The sequence below is a fragment of the Budorcas taxicolor genome, chromosome X (genome assembly GCF_023091745.1).
Source record: "Budorcas taxicolor isolate Tak-1 chromosome X, Takin1.1, whole genome shotgun sequence".
In the NCBI taxonomy this organism is placed as follows: domain Eukaryota; kingdom Metazoa; phylum Chordata; class Mammalia; order Artiodactyla; family Bovidae; genus Budorcas; species Budorcas taxicolor.
The window spans coordinates 1,994,484-2,015,414 of NC_068935.1; positions in this window are offsets into that span (position 1 = coordinate 1,994,484).

The following is a 20,931-nucleotide window of genomic DNA, read 5'->3' on the forward strand; positions in this document are numbered from 1 at the left end:
CATCGAGTCAGTGATGCCATCCTGCCATTTCATCCTCGGTCGTCCCCTTCTCCTCCTGCCCCCAATCCCTCCCAGCATCAGACTCTTTTCCAGTGAGTCAACTCTTGGCATGAGGTGGCCAAAGTACTGGAGTTTCAGCTTTAGCATCATTCCTTCCAAAGCAATCCCAGGGCTGATCTCCTTCAGAATGGACTGGTTGGATTTCCTTGCAGTCCAAGGGACTCTCAAGAGTCTTCTCCAACACCACAATTCAAAAGCATCAATTCTTTGGTGCTCAGCCTTCTTCACAGTCCGACTCTCATATCCAGAACTAACCCTAGGGAGTATCAAATAGTGAGAACTCACACTAAGGAAACCAGTTGAATACGAGACCCAGCAACACCCAACCACCAGTAGCAACTTGTGCAGGACACCTGGTCTAAACAGCAAACAAAACCAAAATGCAAACCCAATCATCAGCAGACAAGATTACCAACTCATTCAGCCTTGCCCATTGGAGGAAAAACAAACAAACAGGGAAACAATAAAAAAAAAAAATACCTCAGCACAAGTCTCACCCTATAGAAAGCTTACACAAACCACTGGACCAACCTTAGTAGGGCAGAAAACAAAAGGAAGAAAGAATTTAACCTTGAAGCCTGGGAAAAGGAGACCTCGAACACAATAAGTTAAAAAAAAAAAAGTATAATGAAAAAGCAGCGAAATGCTACACAAATGAAGGAACAAATTAAAAACACAGAAGTCCAAATAAATGAAGAGGAAATAGGCAAACTACATTAAAAAGAATTCAGAATAATGATAATAAAGATGATCAAAAACCTTGAAAACAAAATGGGGAAATGCAAAAATCAATTAACAAAGACCTAGAAGAAATAAAGAATAAACATACAGAGACAAACAACACAATTACTGAAATTAAAAATACTCTGGAAGGAATCAATAACAGAATACCTGAAGCAGAAGGACAAATGAGTGAGCTGGAAGATAAAATGGTGGAAATAACTTCTGAAGAGCAGAATAAAGTAAAAAGAATGAAAAGAACTAAAGATAGTCTCAGAGATCTCTGGAACAATATAAAACACACCAACATTAGAATTACAGGGGTCTCAGAAGAAGAAGAGTAAAAGAAAGGGCATTAGAAAATTTTTGAAGAGCTAACAGTTGAAAATTTCCCCAGCATGGAAAATGAAATAGTCAATCAAGTTCAAGAGGCACAAAGAGTCCCATATAGAATAAACCCAAGGAGAAATATGGCAATAAAATACTAATCAAACTGAAAAAGACTAACCACAAAAAAAATAATATTAAAAGCAGCAAGTAAAAAGCAACAAGTAACATACAAGGGAAACCCCATACACTTAACAGCTGATCTTTAAGCAGAAACTACAGGCCAGAAGGGAATGGTAAGATATATTTAAAGTACTGAAAGAGAAAAAATCTACAACCAAAATTACTCTACCCCGCAAGGATCTCATTCAAAATTTATGGAGAAATAAAAAGCTTTTCAGACAAGAAAAAGTTAAGAGAATTCAGCACCACCAAACCAGTTTTACAACAAATGTTAAAGGGACTTATGTAGTCAAGAAATACAAAAGAAGGAAAGATATCTGCAAAAGCAACCCCAAACAATTAACAAAATGGAAATAGGAACATGTATATCAATAATCACTTTGAATGTAAATAGATTAAATGCTCCAACCAAAAGACACAGACTAGCTGAATGGATACAAAAACAAGACCCATATATGTGCTGTCTACAAGAAACACACTTCATACCTAAAGACACATATATACTGATAGTGAGAGGATAGAAAAATATATTCCATGCAAATGGGAAGCAAAAGAAAGCTGGAGTAGCAATCCTCATATCAGACAAAATAGACCTTAAAATAAAGATTACAAGAGATAAGGAAGAACACTACATAATAATCAAGGGATCAATCCAAGAGGTACACAAAACACTTGTAAATATCTATGCACCCAACATAAGGGCATCTCAATACATAAGATAAACACTAACAGACAGAAAAGGAGAAATTTACAGTAACACAATAACGGTATGAGAATTTAACACCCTGCTCACACCAATGGACAGATCATCAAAACAGAAAATTAATAAGGAAACAAAAGTTTTAAATGATATATTAGATGAAATGGATTTCATTGATATCTTCAAGAAATTCCATCCAAATGCAGAAGAATACACCTTCTTCTCAAGTGCACATGGAACATTCTTCAGGATAGATTACATATTGGGTCATAAATCAAACCTCAATAAATTTAAAAAAGTTGAAATTGTATCAAGCATCTACTGTGATCACACATTATGAGACTAGATATCAATTACAAGAAAAAAAACTGAATGAAACACAAACACATGGAGATTAAACAATATGTTTCTAAACAACCAATAGATTACTGAATAAATCAAAAGGGAAATAAAAAATTTCTAGAAACAAATGACAATGAAAGCGCAACAACTCAAAACCTATGGGATGCAGCAAACGCAGTTCTAAGAGGGAAGTTTACAGCAAAACAAACAAACAAAAAAAAACACTGAATAAACAGCCTAACTTTACACCTAAAACAATGGGAAAAAGAAGAACAAAGATTATACAGAGTGAAGTAAGCCAGAAAGAAAAACATCAATACAGTATACTAACACATATATATGGAATTTAGAAAGATGGCAATGATGACCCTGTATGCAAGACAGCAAAAAAGACACAGATGTGTATAGTGGACTTTTGGACTCAGAGGGAGAGGGAGAGGGTGGGATGATTTGGGAGAATGGTATTGAAACATGTATACTATCATGTAAGAATCGAATCACCAGTCTATGTCTGATGCAGGATATAGCATGCTTGGGGCTGGTGCATGGGGATGACCCAGAGGGATGTTGTGGGGAGGGAGGTGGGAGGGGGGTTCATATTGGGATCGCATGTACACCCGTGGTGGATTCAGGTCAATGTATGTCGAAACCAATACATTATTGTAAAGTAAAATAAAGTAAAAATAAAAATTAAAAAAAAAAGAACCCCCAGAATTAGTAGAAGGAAAGAAATTATAAAGATCCAAGCAGAAATAAATAAAAAAAGAAATGAAAGAAACAATAGTAAAAAGTAGTAAAATTAAAAGCTGGTTCTTTGAGAAGATAAACAAAACTGACAAACCTGTGGCCACACTCATCAAGAAAAAAGGGAGAAGAATCAAATCAACAAAATTAGAAATGAAAAAGGAGAGGTTACAACAGACAATGCACATATACAAAGGATTATAAGAGACCAAATGAACAACTTATGGCAATAAAATGGATAACCTGGAAGAAATGGACAAATTCTTAGTAAAGTTCAGTCTCCCAAGACTGAACCAGGAAGAAATAGAAATTATGAACAATGCAATTACAAGCACTGAAATTGAAACTGTGATAAAAAATCTCTCAAAAAACAAAAACCTAGGACCAAATGGCTTCACAGGAGAATTCTATCAAACATTTAGAGAAGAGCTAATGCCTATCCATCTAAAAATATTTCAAACAATTGCAAGAAGAAGGAACACTTCCAAACTCATTCTACAAGGCCACCATCACCCTGATACCAAAACCTGACAAAGACAACACAAAAAAAGAAAACTACAGGCCAATATCACTAATGAACATAGATGCAAAAAGTCCTCAACAAAATTTTAGCAAACAGAATTCAGCAACATATCAAAAAGCTCATGCACTATGATCTGCGGGGAGCCAGCGTGAGGAATTTCACCCGTGACAAGGTCATGCGGCAGAGCTCTGAAGGCAAGGCTAATCAGACCTCAGGTTTTCCCCCTGGAATTTCCTGAGCATACACCCCCCAAAAACTAAGAATCTGCCTGCTTCTCCACTCTTCTGATATTCTCTGGAAAAAGTCAAATCAGGGCTTTAGTCTTCTGCATTTGAAAGGGATGTTTCAGCTTAAACCCCCTCTGATAACTCTCTAGCTTGCCTAACAGGTTCCCCAGGAACCTCTTACAGCTTGTGAATTGCTTGCAGCCCCCAACTGCGAGAGGCATAAAGCTTAAAGCATCTTAAAGATACAGAGCCTTTTCTAAAGAGCTAAAAATTATATTGGTAGAGGGTTTTCACTCTTGACTCAATGACTGCTGCCAGGCCTCCATATTATTATCTTTTAGGCACCTGGGAGGATGTTAATCAAAGTAAATGGGATATGGAAAAAGATATATAATAGTTTGGATGTTAGCAACACTAGACTTTTGAGTTAATTACTTTTCTCTTTGTTATATATCACTGAACTCCTCTTGTGTCTTTGCTATGTAAGAATAGTGCCTTCTGAGAATGGCGCCAGACTTTGGGGAGATCAACACAAATAAGTCTTCTGGCTGACAAACCCTTATCAGAAAAAAAGGCTGTAAAATGTTAATTGGCCCTTTTGGCCAGAAGATGATGTAAATCACCTAAGACTTCTGTATACAATTAGGTATGCAGAGAGAAAAGCCTGGTTTTGATGAGTCTGGACTGCTAACGCTGCATAACTTTGTGTTATCCATTGATCTCCATGTTTTATCAAAAGTATAAAAGGCCTTCCTAACAATAGAGGATGGAGCCAGTTGCTGGACTGGTTTCCCCCGTGTCTCCTCTTTACTCTAATTTCAGGCTGAATTCCCATCTGGAGCGGGGCAGCTCACTAAGTCTTCTTACTTGCCCTGGCTTTTAAGACCCGCGCAAAAGGGAGCCTAAGGAGGGGCACCCTTAAATATTCAAGTGGGCGCTGGTGGCCCAACGTAGATAGTGCAAGCTCCTTGTCTGGAACTTTATTGGCCTTCCCCGTAAGCCAAGGTATTTAGCCTTCTTTCTCCACTTAATTTTCCTACTACACTATTTCTTCCTAATCTAATCATATATTAATAAATAAATGAGTTTTTTTCCTCGCCGACTCCGTCCAGCCTTCGAATTCCCTGGATCCACCGGGGCTGGACCCCGGCAATGATCAAGTTGGGTTTATTCCAGGGATACAACGATTCTTCAATATATGCAAATCAATCAATGTGATATACCATATTAACTTATTGAAATATAAAAACCATATGATCATCTCAATAGATGCAGAAAAAGCCTTTGAAAAAATTCAGCACCCATTTATGATTAAATCTCTTCAAAAAAATAGGCATAGAAGGAACATACCTCAATATAGGAATGCCATATATTATAAGCCTACAGCAAACATTCTCAGTGGTGAAAAATTGAAAGCATTCTCCCTAAGATCAGGAATAAGACAAAGGTGTACACGTTCCCCACCATTATTCAACATATTTCTGGAAGTCCTAGCTACAGCAATCAGAGAAGAAAAATAAATAAAAGGAATTCAGATCAAAAAATAAGAATTAAAGCTCTCACTGTTTGTAGATAACATAATGTTGTATATAGAAAACCCTAAAGATGGTATCAGAAAATTACTAGAGCTAATCTGTGAATTTACCAAAGTCTCAGGATACAAAATCAATACACAGAAATCATTTGCATTTCTATATACTAACAATGAAAATTCATAAAGAGAAATTAAGAAATCAATCCCATTCATCATTGCAAAAAAAAAAGAATTAAATATCTAGGAATAAACGTACCTAAGAAGACAAAAGATCAGTACACAGAAAAATATAAGACACTAATGAAAGAAATCAAAAAATGACATAAACAGATGGAGAGATATTCCATGTTCCTGGGTAGGAAGAATAAATATTGTGAAAATGACTATACTGCCAAATGCAATCTACAGATTTAGTATGATTCCTATCAAATTACCAACGGCATATTTCACAGAACTAGATAAAAAATTTTCACAATTCATATGAAAACACAAAAGACCGCGAATAGCCAAAGCAGTCTTGAGATAGATGAATGGAGCTGGAGGAATCAACCTTCCTGATTTCAGATTATACTACAAAGCTACAGTCATCAAGACAATATGATACTGGCACAAAAACAGACATATAGACCAATGGGACAAGACAGAAAGCCCAAAAATAAATCCATGCATCTATAGGTATCATATTTGACAAAGGAGGCAAGAATATACAATGGAACAAAGACAGCCTCTTCAATAAATGGTGCTGGGAAAACTGGATAGCTACATTTAAAAGAATGAAATTGAACACTTCCCAACACCATACACAAAGATAAATACAAAATGGATTAATGACCTAAATGTAAGACCAGAAACTATAAAACTCTTAGAAGAAAACATAGGCAGAACACTCGGTGACATAAATCAAAGCAAGATCCTCTATGACCCACCTTCCAGAGTAATGGAAATAAAAACAAAAGTGAACAAATGGGACCTGATTAAACTTAAAAGCTTTTGCACAGCAAAGGAAACTATAAGCAAGGTGAAAAGATCTCCCTCAGAATGGTAGAAAATAATAGCAAATGAAACAACTGATAAAGGATTAATTTCCAAAATATACAAGCAGCTCATACAACTCAATACCAGAAAAAAAAAAAAAATCAAAAAGTGGGGGAAAAGACCCAAACAGCCATTTCTCCAAAGAAGACATACAGGTGGTTAATAAACACATGAAAAGATGCTCAACATTGCTCATTATTAGAGAAATGTAAACCAAAACTACAACGAGATATCACCTCATACTGGTCAGAATGGACATCCTCAAAAAATCTACAAACAATAAACACTGGAGAGGGTGTGGAGAAAAAGGAACACTCTTGCACTGTTGGCGGGAATGTAAATTGATACAGCCACTATGGAAAATGGTTTGGAGATTCCTTAAAATCTAGGAATAAAACCACCATATGACCCAGCAATCCCACTCCTAGGCATATACCCTGAGGAAACCAAAATTGAAAGATTCACATGCATTCTATTGTTCATTGCAGCACTATTTACAATAACTAGAACACGGAAGCAATCTAGATGTCCATGGACAGATGAATGGATAAAGAAGTTCTGGTGCATATACACAGTGGAATATTATTCAGCCATAAAAAGGAATACCTTTGAGTCAGTTCTAATGAGGTGGATAAACCTAGAACCTATTACACGAGTGAAGTAAGTCAGAAAGAGTAAGATAAATATCATATTCTAGTGAATATATATGGAATCTAGAAAAATGATACTGAAGAATTTACTTACAGGGAGCAATGGAGAAACAGACATAGAAAATAAACTTGTGGACATGGGGAGAGAGGAGGAGAGGATGAGATGTATGGAAAGAGTAACATGGAAACTTACATTATGTAAAATAGATAGCAAACAAGAATTTGCTATATGCCTAAGAAACTCAAACAGGGGCTCTGTATCAACATAGACGGGTGGTATGGGGAGGGAGATGGGAGGGAGTTTCAGCAGGGAGGGGATATATGTTACCTATGGCTAATTCAGGTCGAGGTTTGACAGAAAACAACAAAGTTTTGTAAAGCAATCATCCTTCAAGAAAATAATAAATTAAAAGAAAAAGCAAGGAAGCAAATTATATATATATTTGTTTATCTGTTGTGTTCCATTTGCCAATTCACACTTGAGGCACTGAGAACCAGCACCTAACATCCCCAAACTACCATGGTCCCCATTTTTTCCCATTGATGGGACTGGTTCAGATGCTCTCCCAAACCAGCATCAAGAGCAGCACAACTGTGCAACAGCTAACAATCTGCTTTTAAGGAAATTCTCAAAACACATCACTAATCACCACATGCCTTCCTCCTCCTTCCGTTGCTATACCAGAATTAGCAGGTATCTAACTCTCACCCACAATATCACTTAGGGAAAGTTTTCCTATAAGGAATCACTTGCTTTAAAGTCACTGAATTCAACTTATACAAATGTGGGCAAAGAATAAGGGAAGGATGTGTATCTTAAAGAAGTTGTCTCCAATCTTTTTGGCATCGGGTATCAGTTTTGTGGAAGACAATTTTTCCATGTATGGTAAAGGGTGATGGTTCAGGTGGTAATGTAAGCGATGGGGTGTGGTGGCTGATGAAGCTTCCCTCACTCCCCTGATGCTGACCCTTTGCTGTTCAGCCTGGTTCCTAACAGGTTGGGGACCTCTATCTTAAAGAATTAGTTTGTAGTGTTTTGTGAACTCCTCTTCCCCTCAATCCATATAGATAAGGATGATTAAGCTGACCTGCCAGGATGCAGTGAATCTCAACAGTGCACTGGATAGTGAAGTTCATGAAGGCAGAGGATGTGCTGATTTTGCTATGGCCTAGTGTCATAAGTTCTAGATAAAAATTAACAAAGCTCTTGAATATATAGATATATGAAAAATTATATCTAAACGCTTAAGGTTTAAAAAGCACAGAAAAACTAACGTGAAGAAGTGAAGTGAAGTCGCTCAGTTGTGCCCAACTCTTTGTAACCTCATGGACAGTAGCCTGCACCAAGCTCCTCTATCCATAGGATTTTCTAGGCAAGAGTACTGGAGTGGGTTGCCGTTTCCTTCTCCAGGGAATCTTCCCGACCCAGGGATTGAACCCAGGTCTCCTGCATTGTAGACAGACGCTTTACCGTCTGAACCACCAGGGAAGTCCTCACAGAAAAACTGCTGCTGCTGCTGCTAAGTCGCTTCAGTCATGTCCGACTCTGTGTGACCCCATAGACGGAAGCCCACCAGGCTCCTCCGTCCACAGGATTCTCCAGGCAAGAACACTGGAGTGGGTTGCCATTTCCTTCTCCAATGCATGAAAGTGAAAGGTGACTCTTAGTGACCCCATGGACCACAGCTCAGCAGGCTCCTCCATCCATGTGATTTTCCAGGCAAGAGTACTGACTGGAGTGGGGTGCCATTGCCTTCTACAACAGAAAAACTAGAAGGGTGGAATTATGTCTCTTAACAAAGACACTTACTCCGTGGAAAAAATGTTATGACCAACCTAGACAGCATATTAAAAAACAGAGGCATTACTTTGCCAATGAAGGTCCGTCTAGTCAAAGCTATGGTTTTTACAGTAGTCGTGTATGGATGTGAGAGTTGAACTATAAAGAAAGCTGAGTGTTGAAGAACTGATGCTTTTGAACTGTGGTGTTGGAGAAGATTCTTGAGAGTCCCTTGGCCTGCAAGGAGATCCAACCAGTCCATCTTAAAGGAAATCAGTCCTGAATATTCATTGGAAGGACTGATGGTGAAGCTGAAACTCTGATACTTTGGCCACCTGATGCAAAGAAGTGACTCATTTGAAAAGACCTTGACGCTGGGAAAGACTGAAGCCAGGAGGAGAAGGGGACAACAGAGGATGAGATGGTTGGATGGCATCACCTACTCAGTGGACATGAGTTTGAGTAAACTCCAGGAGTTGGTGATGGACAGGGAGGCCTGGTGTGCTGTAGTCCATGGGATCTCAGAGTTGGACACAATTGAGCAACTGAACTGAACTGAATTATGCTTGGAAGTGAGAAAGACTCAAATGACTTACTAAGTAACTTAGGGTAATAAACTTGGCAAGCCACTTAAACCCTCTGATCCTCAGTTTTCTAAGTAATATTGGAATAAATAGTAGTATATACATCACATTGATTCTGTTCTTTCTAGCCAAAGATGGGAAAGATCTATATAGTCAGCAAAAACAAGACCTGGAGCTGACTATGGCTCAGATAATTAGCTCTTATTACTAAATTCAGGTTTAAATTGAAAAAAGTAGAGAAAATCACTAGACCATTCAGGTACAACCTAAATGGAATCCCTTACTAATATACAGTAAAGGTGGTGAACAGATTCAAAGGATTAGATCTGGTAGACAAAGTGCCTGAAGAACTATGAATGGAGGTCCATAACATTGTACAGGTGGCAATGACCAAAACTATCCCAAAGAAATGCAAGAAGGCAAAGCAGTTGCCTTAAGAGGTTTTGCAAAAGGCTGAGAAAAGAAGAGAAAAGAAAAGTGAAAGGCAAGGGGGAAAGGGAAAGATGTACCCAACTAAACACAGAATTCAGAAGAATAGCAAGGAGAGATAAGAAGGCCTTCTTAAATGAATAATGCGAAGAAACAGAAGAAAACAAAGAATGGGAAAGACTAGAGATCTCTTCAAGAAAATTGAAGGTATCAAGGGAACATTTCATATGAGGATGAGCATGATAAAGGACAGGAATAGTAAGGACCAAACAGAAGTGGAAGAGGTTAAAAAGAGGTGACAAGTATACACTAAGAACTATAAAAATATATCTTAATGACCCAGATAGCCAAGACAGTATGGTTACTCACCTAGAGCCAGACATCCTGGAGTATGAAGTCATGTGGGCTTCAGGAAGATTTACTATCAACAAAGCTAGTGGAGGTGACAGAATTCCAGCTGAGCTATGCAAAATCCTAAAAGATGATGCTAAAGTGTGGCAATCAATATGTCATCAATTTTGGAAAACACAGCAGTGGCCACAGGACTGGGAAAGGTCAGTTTTAATTCCAATCCCAAAGAAGGGCAATGCCAAAGAATGTTCAAACTACCATAAATTGCACTCATTTCTAATGCTAATAAGATTATGCTCAAAATCCTTCAAGCTAGGCTTCAGTAGTACATGAACTGAGAAATTTCAGATGTACAAGCTGAGTCTAGAAAAGGCAGAGGAAGCAGAGACCAAATTGCCAACATTCATTGTATCATAGAGAAGGAAAGGGAATTCCAGAAAAAAAAAAAAAAAATCTACTTCTGCTTAAGTTAAAGCCTTTGACAGTTTGGATCACAACAAACTGTGGAAAGTTCTTCAAGAGATGGGAGTACTAGACCACTTTATCTGTCTCCTGAGAAACCTGTATGCAGATCAGGAAGCAACAGTTAGAACTGGACATGGAACAAGAGACTGGTTCCAAACGAAAAGGAGTACATCAACGCTGTATATTGTCATCCTGCTTATTTAACTTATAAGCAGAGTACATCATGAGAAACACTGGACTGGAAGAAACACAAGCTGGAATCAAGATTGCCGGGAGAAATATCAACATCCTCAGATATGCAGATGATACCATCCTAATGGCAGAAAAGGAAGAAGAACTAAAGTCTCTTGATGAAAGTGAAAGAGGAGAGTGAAAAAGCTGGCTTAAAACTCAGCATTCAAACAACTAAGATCATAGCATCCAGTCCCATCACTTCACTTCATGGCAAATAGAAGGGGGAAAGTGGAAGCAGTGACATATTTTATTTTCTTGGGCTTCAAAAATCACTGAAGATGGTGACTGCAGCTATGAAATTAAAAGACACTTGCTCCTTGGAAGGAAAGCTATGAAAAATCTAGTGTATGTATGTGCTAAATTGCTTCCAACTCTGTGATCCCACTGACTGTACACCACGAAGATCCTCTGTCCATGGAATTTTCCAGGCAAGAATACTGGAGTGGGTTGCCATTTCCTACTCCAGGAGATCTTTCTGGCTCAGGGATCAAACCGGTGTATCTTGTGTCTTGTGCATTAGCAGGCACATTCCTCACCACTGAGCCACCTGTGAAGCCTAGACAGCATATTAAAAAGCAGAGACATCACTTTGCTGACAAAGGTCTGCATAGTCAAAGCTATGGTGTTTCTGGTAGTTCTGTATGTATGTGAGAGCTAGCCATAAAGAAGGCTTAGTGCTGAAGAATTGATGCTTTTGAATTGAGGTTCTGTAGAAGATTCTTGAGAATCCCTTGGATATAAAGGAGATAAATCTTGAATAGCTACTGAAAGGACTGATGCTGAAGCTGAAGTTCCAATACTTTGGCCACCTGATGCCAAGAGCCAACTCATTGTAAAAGACTCTGATGCTGGAAAGACTGAAGGAAAAAGGAGAAGGGGTAGGCATAGATGAGATGGTTAGATCACATCACTGACTCAATAAATGGAGCAAACTCTGGAGTCTCAAAAACATGAATTGGAGCAGACCCTGAGAGATAATGAAGGACAAGGAAGCTTGGCTTGCTAAAGTCCATGGGGTCACAAAGAGTCAGACATAACTTAGTGACTGAACAACAACATATATATTAAAGAATATTGTATTAAATGAGATAATATACGTAAATGTCTTTGTATGGTTCCTGGTACAAGAAAGCACAAATGCCAAAGTCATGAAATTCCTTTTTAAAATTGTACAGATAAAAATTGTCATTGTTTCCATTTTATAAAAATTGTCATTCATAGAGGTTCCTCAAGTTCAATTTCCATGTATTTGTACAGACATATCCATTCATTCCTGTGATGGACAAAAGAGGTGTATACACATTCACATAGTTTGTCTTCTGTTGATTTCCCTGTTTCTCCTCCAGATTCCAGTGGGCTTGGTCATATACATTCTTGGAAGATCAAGAGAATGCATTACTCTAATACAACTTTCTTGGGGAAATGGATTATTCATGAAAACAAAGTGAAGTGAAGTGAAGTGAAGTCGCTAAGTTGTGTCCAACTCTTTGCGATTCCATGGAATGTAGCATACTGTGCTCCTCTGTCCACGGGATTTTCCAGGCAAGAGTACTGGAGTGGGTTGCCATTTCCTTCTCCAGAGGATCTTCCTGGCCCAGAGATCAAATCCAGGTCTCCTACACTGTAGGGGGACGCTTAACCATCTGAGCCAAAGAGAAGACCTTTTATAGGATTAATTGATTTGAAAAGGAAATTTACCTCAAAGCCACGTTAGCTGGGATCACAGAAAGTGTTATATTTCTAAGAAGAAATTATTTGGCTGCTTTTCACCCAGTCTTTATTTTTCTCTTCAAACAAAGCTGTATAGTAACTGTAGCCTTGATAAATCGTTTTTATTGTATGAATCACTGGGTAAAATGTCTAAACTTCAGAGATATTAGAGGGAATGTTTATTCTTCAATGCTGTAATTTCCCCAAGGAGGGACTAAACCTTTAGGCCTCTTGCCTTACCTCTTAGTCCTCTCCACTGAGATGCAGTGAGTTTCCTGATAGGTGGGTTATAGCCATTGTTCCAAAATTATATTAGTAGGCTGATAATCTAAATCTGTAAGCATTCTCCTTCCCTCTTCACACAAGACCAGTGTATGGAAGCAACACTAGGTAAATGGTATCTTCTGCAGAACCAAATTGACCCTCAGGTGAGCAGTGCTAAGATTGGAGAGAGAGGTGGATGCTAAGCCACTGTCTCAAATATAACTTAGCAATAAACATGATAGTTTGATCTCTATCTTCTGGCCATTGTATGTACTGTTCAATTGGTTATGAATGTTGGTGAATAAAAAATGCATCTTTTTTTCAGCTAGACATCTGAAACTGTATTCACACAAATGAAATCAAGTCTGATTCCTTTTCTGCATATAAATTTCAGGTGAGACAGAGTATATAATATAAAAGTCTCATGTAGGTTTATAAGTATGCTAGAGTGATTTCAAAAAGAAGTATGTATTTGAGAGTAACATAACACTGAACGTAAATTCCCCTTTGTGACTTTCTACCTTCATGACTTGGGACAAATTAACTAACCTCTCTAGTTTACTCATTTGTAAAAATGAGAATAATAGTAATAACTCAGTGTTTTTGCAAAACTGTGTTTATGAATGCCTGGTACATGATAAACTCAACAAATGCTGCTTCTATAAGAATATTATTTTCTTAGCATCATTAATACCATTATTTGAAGGGAAGCCCTCTCTGGGTTCTCACAATCCCCTCATGACTAAGGTACATGCATGCCTAATGCTCTGTGCAAACCCAGTTAGACAGCTTAGCTCTGAAAAGAAGCAGAAAACGGTGCCTATAACTAATATGATGCCCCATATTTCAAAAAGATTTCTGTGCTCTTTTAGAATCAGGAAAGTAAAGCTATTATGGTTCTACATTGAAGAGGCCCCTGCCTTCATCTGTGTAATTTCTTTACAGATAAAAATTGAAAAGGAGACAGGTTAAAAAAAAGGATGTTATCTGTGCTTTTCCAAGGACAACTCTGTCTGACTCCAGAGGCTATGCCTTAAATCCTACCTTGCCTCCTTCCAGTATCTTCCCAGACAAAGAAGCTTCTGATTTTATATATATATATTTTAGGAAATATTTTTCTGGGTTCAAAATGTGGTAAGACCTCAGCTCCCCCAAAGATTAGGTGTCTGAAAATCTCAGTCTACTGTAATAGCACATATCTTAGAAGCCATCCAAACAAAATGAAACCATATACAAAATCAAAGGTGTAGCCTTTAAATATCCACCAAGGAATAGACAGATGAAAGAAGTACAAGAGACCTAAATATTTCAATCAGTATATGATGATTAGTCAATTCATTATGTATTTAATTGTATGAAAAGAGTAGTCCATTGACTGGTTATTTTACAAAATAGCAGCCTAAGACAGCTCGTGGAAATGAAGTCAAGAAAATAATAGAGAAGCAGTTAAAAGAAGTAAATAGAAAAGATAGGTATAGTGACAGTGACCTGAAGCAGTTGGGAGGTGGAGTAGCAAAAAGCAACATATATCAGAAAGAAGATAGCTAACAATGAAGAGACAAAAGACAAACTTGATTTGAAGAGCAGTTAGGAGTAGGACAATAACTGAGAGTCCCTTATACCTCGTCAATATCATCTTAGATGTGAAAAGCAGGTAAATGCATCCCAGGACCTCAATACAGCCTCTTAAGACCAACCGTACTACAGGCACAAGCTGAGCTATGTTGGAATAAGCAATAAGCCTTGACCAATACCACATGCACAAACAACATGGCAGAAGCAGGGCAGCATGGAAATCATCCATGCTCCTTTCACTGAAGGGCAAAGAGCAGAATTGCAAACAATTACAAGGAAAAAAAAGGCAAAACAACCAAGAACTAAAAGCACAGAAAAGGAGTACAGATCTGAATAACATTTATAAGAAGATATAATATTTACGGAGTATTTCCTAGGTGTAAGTACACCATTAAATGTTTTATTACAGTGTATTAGTTAATGCAGTAACCCTGCAAGTTATTATACCCACTTTACAGATAAAGAAACTGAATTGCAGAAAAGTTAGGTAACATAGATTTAGTTCTATCTGACTGTTTAGTTCACAATCTCAAATGGAATATTGTGTCTTCTCAGTGTCTTCCCCAGGAGTAGTGTTTGATTTTTAAAATAGATTTTGAATCATTAAACATTGGATGTTGAAATTAGAAGATCTAGGCCTGGTATTGCATGAATAGTTCTTAAAGACCTCTTAATTTTGTCCCAGTGCTCGTTGAGAAGGTGAAAGATTTTTATTAGGCAATATATTTGACCTAATTGTGTGACTTTTCAGAAGGATGACTTTGACATTTCAAAGTGAGAGGGAGCATTAAAAGGCTAAATATAGTTGGTATTTTTTTAAAAAGACAGGAATTTATGATGCTGTAAAAGAAATTAATTTTTTCCAGGAAAAAGCCTTTTGAAAATTATGTGAATATGTTATATATTTGCAATGCTGATAAAATTGAACAGTTTTGGAAATAGTTGCTAACTTTTAGTTTTTAAAGTGCCTGTCAAGGAATCATTTTCACACACATCCATAACTCCCTCTACACACAGATATATACACACACACAAACACACGGACACATGTGCATGCATGCACTTGCACACAGTACAATTTATCTTTTAAGCACAACAAAAACATACTATGGATTATTCCTTATACTGGTCTGAATCAGAGCTTTGTTGGAAGTGAAGTGTGTTGGATAGAGATTGCACAGACCAGTTGGAGATACAGAGAAGCCCTGGCAAAAATAATTTACAATATGGTGGTAGGGAATTGGGAATGCTCCATTTTAGACAAGTGTATCAGTAAATGATGGGCTTTGGGACTCGAAAACTGCACTTATGAAAAAAGACCCCATCTTCAGAAAGGACCCTGGGAGAGCAAACTGGGATACTGTTCATCGGGATCCCACTTACAGAGGGTTGGAACCTAAATTTAAAATCCAGGCAAAGTTTTTACAGTGAAATGGGTTAGAAATTTTTAAACTACCATCTTATATATTCCAAACATGAGCAAATGATTAAATATATTGAGGATTATGAGAGTTAAGTTTCTTACTGTTGGGGGAGTTACATATATGGAAAGGAGGATACAAAATGTACCCTGCTTTGCTTAACTGGAATTGAAAGTACCATTATGGGAGACATATATATATGAGAGAGAGAAATATACTCTGGTACAAAGATATATTTCATAGCTCAATCTGCTGAAATAATCTAAAAGAAGCATCAATAATAATGAGCACATCTCAAGTCCAGATCTTGGTTTCTAAATATTATTCTCCAATAAAAGGAACCTGGGCTCCTTTGTTGATTCCAGGGAAGGAACAGATTAAATACAACATGTACCTAAGAACATGATTTGAAATCAGGAAACAAGAAAGTACTTAAAGAATAATGGGGACATGTGAAAAAGAGGAGACAGCTCAAACGAACAATGAAAGTGAAAGTGTTAGTCACTACTCAGTCCTGTCCAACTCTTTGCAACCCCATTGATTGTAGCCCACCAGATTCCCCCTCTGTCCATGGGATTTTTCTAGACAGGAATATTGGAGTGGATTGGCATTTCCTTTTCCAGAGGATCGTCCCCACACAGGGATTGAACCCAGGTCTCCTACATTGGAGGCAGACTCTTTACCATCTGAGCTACCAGGGAAGCCCAAAAGAACAATATGAGCATTCAAATAAATTTGCATACTAACAGCAATGGATTATATTCCACTGAATAAAATAGGAATCCATGAGCCCATATGGTTATACATAAACAGAAGGCGGGTGAAGGGAAGTATGTTCTTACAGCAGAAAACCCGATGGGTGAAATTTTGATGGGAAACAGAAACTGTAAATCCAGCCACAAAATGACCTCCCTTCAAATTATTCCTACAAATTATAAAAGATCTTCACGACCCAGACAATCACGATGGTGTGATCACCCACCTAGAGCCAAACATCCTGGAATGTGAAGTCAAGTGGGCCTTAGGAAGCATCACTATGAACAAAGCTAGTGGAGGTGATGGAATTACAATTGAGCTATTTCACATCCTGAAAGATGATGCTGTGAAAGTGCTGCACTCAATATGGAGCAATTTTGGAAAACTCAGCAGTGGCCACAGGACTGGAAAAAGTTAGTTTTCATTCCAAGCCCAAAGAAAGGCAATGGCAAAGAATGCTCAAACTACCGCACAATTGCTTTCATCTCACACACTAGTAAAGTAATGCTTAAAATCCTCAAAGTGTGGCTTCAGCAATACGTGAACCATGAACTTCCAGATGTTCAAGCTGGTTTTAGAAAAGGCAGAGGAACCAGAGGTTAAATTGCCAACATCTGCTGGATCATCAAAAAAGCAAGAGAGTTTCAGAAAAACATCTCTTTTTGCATTATTGACTATACCAAAGCCTTTGACTGTGTGGATCACAATAAAATGTGGAAAATTCTGAAAGAGATGGGAATACCAGACCACCTGACCTGCCTCTTGAGAAATCTGTATGCAGGTCAGGAAGCAACAGTTAGAACTGGACATAGAACAAGAGACTGGTTCCAAAGAGGAAAAGGAGTACGTCAAAGCTGTATATTGTCACCTTGCTTATTTAGCTTCTGTGCAGAGTACATCATGAGCAACCCTGGGCTGGAAGAAGCACAAGCTGGAATCAAGATTGCTGGGAGAAATATCAGTAACCTCAGATATGCAGATGACACCACCCTTATGGCAGAAAGTGAAGAAGAACTAAACAGCCTCTTGATGAAAGTGAAAGAGGAGAGTGAAAAGTTGGCTTAAAGCTCAACATTCAGAAAACTAAGATCATGGCATCCAGTCCCATCATTTCATGGCAAATAGATGGAGAAACAGTAGACACAGTGGCTGACTTTATTTTTCTGGGCTCCAAAATCACTGCAGATGGTGACTGCAGCCATGAAATTAAAAGATGCTTACTTCTTGGAAGGAAAGTTATGACCAACCTAGACAGCATATTAAAATGCAGAGACATTACTTTGCCAACAAAGGTCCGTCTAGTCAAGGCTATTGTTTTTCCAGTGTTCATGTATGGATGTTGAGAGTTGGAATATAAAGAAAGCTGAGTGCCAAAAAATTGATGCTTTTGAACAAGACTCTTTAGAGTCCCTTGGACTGCAAGGAAATTCAGCCAGTCCATCCTAAAGGAAATCATTCCTAGGTGTTCATTGGAAAGACTGATGTTGAAGCTGAAACTCCAATACTTTGGTCACCTGATGCAAAGAGCTGATTCATTTGAAAAGGTCCTGATGCTGTGAAAGATTGAAGGCAGGAGGAGAAGAGAACTACAGAGAATGAGATGGTTGGATGGCATCACTGACTCAATGGACATGGGTTTGGGTGGACTCTGGGAGTTGGTGATGGACAGGGAGGCCTGGTGTGCTGCGGTTCTTGGTGTCACAAATAGGTGGACACAACTGAGCGACTGAACAGAACTCAACAATTATTTATTAATTACAGTGCTACAGGAGAGAAAACTATAGATACCACCTTAAATAAGGCTCCCAATATTACACCCTGAGAAGGATACCGTATCATTTATGAGGTATTCCTGCCAAAATATTCATAACCAGAATCTCTACATAAGGAATCACTATTGAGCAATATTCTTTAAAGTATCTATCCTGTACACTTGAAAAATATCAAAGCCTAAAAACACAGAAGGGACTGTTCTTAATTAAAGGATATTAAAGAGAAATGACTAATAAATTCAATAATTGATACAAGATTGGATTCTGGACCAGGAAAAAGTACTACACAAGACATTATTGGGGTTACTGATGAGATTTGAATATTGACTATGGGTTAGATAACAGTTGCATATAAACGTTAAATTTCCTGATTTTGACAATTACCACCATGTAATAGAAGACTCTTGTTTCTAGAAAATACATGCAGAAGTATTTAGGGAAAAATGTAGGCATGGATGTATACAGGTCACCCTCTCTCAAAAACGCATAAATACATACACTCATATACATATATATATAAAGAGAGACAGAAGGAAAATATAAAATGTTGGTGAATCTGAGTATAAGATAGATGAGAGTTCCTAGTTCTATTCTTACAACCTTTCTGCAAATATTAATTTTTACAAAATGAATATTTAAAACAACAAAAACCCTCAGGCAAGTTGCTTGAGATACCATCCTGGGGATTGAGTGCTTTTGAACATCCAGTGGGTGAAAGCATTGAACATAGAATCTAGGTAGGAGCCCAGGCATGCAAGGGATAATGAAGAAACCACTGGTTAACAAAGAGTAAGGCAAAAAGTCAGGTGAAAAAACAGAGTCAAAAGAGAAACAGCTGCACAGCTAACTCAGGTAAGTTACTATTGTAAGGCTATATGAAGTTCATCTGTTTACTGACAGGTTTAGTCGAAGATTCTGTGTGGCCCTGCAATGCTAAGGAGGCTGCATGGGCTGGGAACAAAGTATATGATTAGATTTAGATTTAATCTGCATAGGAACAGTTCTATGCAGCTGCACCATGTAACATCCTGATTCAGCTAGAACCAATTTCAATATAGCTCTTTACAACTTAATGCTGTAAGCTCCCAAGAAGGAAAATTTGCAGGTATAGAAAGACTTTCTTTTGTCTTGTCCCATTATTTCTTTTGTTCTTCCAAATCAGAAGATGAGAAAATAGCTACCTTTACACTCTTGGTTCTCAAACAAAGCTGCACTTTGAAATCACCTGGAGAAGTTTTAAAATTATCAACACCAGTGCCACATATTCAGTTTCTATTTCATCAGTTGAGGGTGGGGGTCTCAATATGAGCAATTATTAAAAATTTCTTCATTTGATTATAACTTGCAGTCAGGGTTGACAACTACAAGTCTAGACACTGCTTCTCAAAGTGTCATTTCTGGACCATCTGTATCATAATTATCTGGGGTATTTATAACAAATGCAAAAGTACACATCCCACCCCACACTTACTAAATCACGATTTGGGGTGAGGTATTTTTTAGAACATTTCAAAGGGACCATTTTATTCTCTATGTTCACTATGTTTGAGAACCACAGCTCTGGATTTCTAAATAGCTCACTTAAGAAAAAAAAAAAGAAGAAAGAAAGGAAAAAAAGCAAGACTAGCTCTCCAGGGAATATTTTTTTTTCTACTTCTCTGTTTCCAGAATGCTACCTCACTGATCATATAAAACTATGTGCTTTTCAGAATATGATATGTGACAGATGGAATTTCTTGGGAAAATTGATGCATTATGCAGAAATGATACAAGGCCTTCATTCTGATTTTAACAAAATTATAGATATTGTAATATATATTTGGGATTCAATTATAAGAAAAATATCACATAAGACATGGAGAACACTGAAGTGTGGTGTCTCATCAGCAGGAGTGCTGTCACCTAATATTAATTATGAACTAATAGTGGTGATGAATGATTGGTCACTCTTGAGGTATACCCTCCAGCAGAGCACAATTTCACAAATTCTTGAAACAGTGATGGCTAACTTGCCTATATCTTGGTAGCAAATAAAACAAAGAAGAAAACTACATAGGAGCAGATGAAGATAAAACCCTGACTTGTTTTGTAAAGTATAAAGAAGTGAGAGATAGTGTTCTGAATCCTGCGGCCAATTCAAGAAGAAATAAAGATGATGATTTTCTGGAGAATAAGAAAATCATTTATTTTAGCATTCAATCCACTTATTAATTGTGCATAATGATAGGCATATCATATTATTCAGAACATTCATTTGTGATACCTCTATATAGAGAAATAAGAGAAGAAAATAAAGATGAAAATTCATGTCAGGGTATTTTTCTAGGAAGGAAGTCCCAAAATACTTCTAAAGTCATTACACTACCAAAAGTGTTAACAAAACTACATTTTCAGGGCTGAAACGATTATTCTGAGTCACTAATAAAAGATTAAATGACAGCATGACACAATGAAGTAGGGGGGAAAAATGCATCACATTTTTGAAAACTTCTAAATGAAATCTGTTAAAATTCTGGCACTGAGAAAGTTAATTTTTGCCATATGG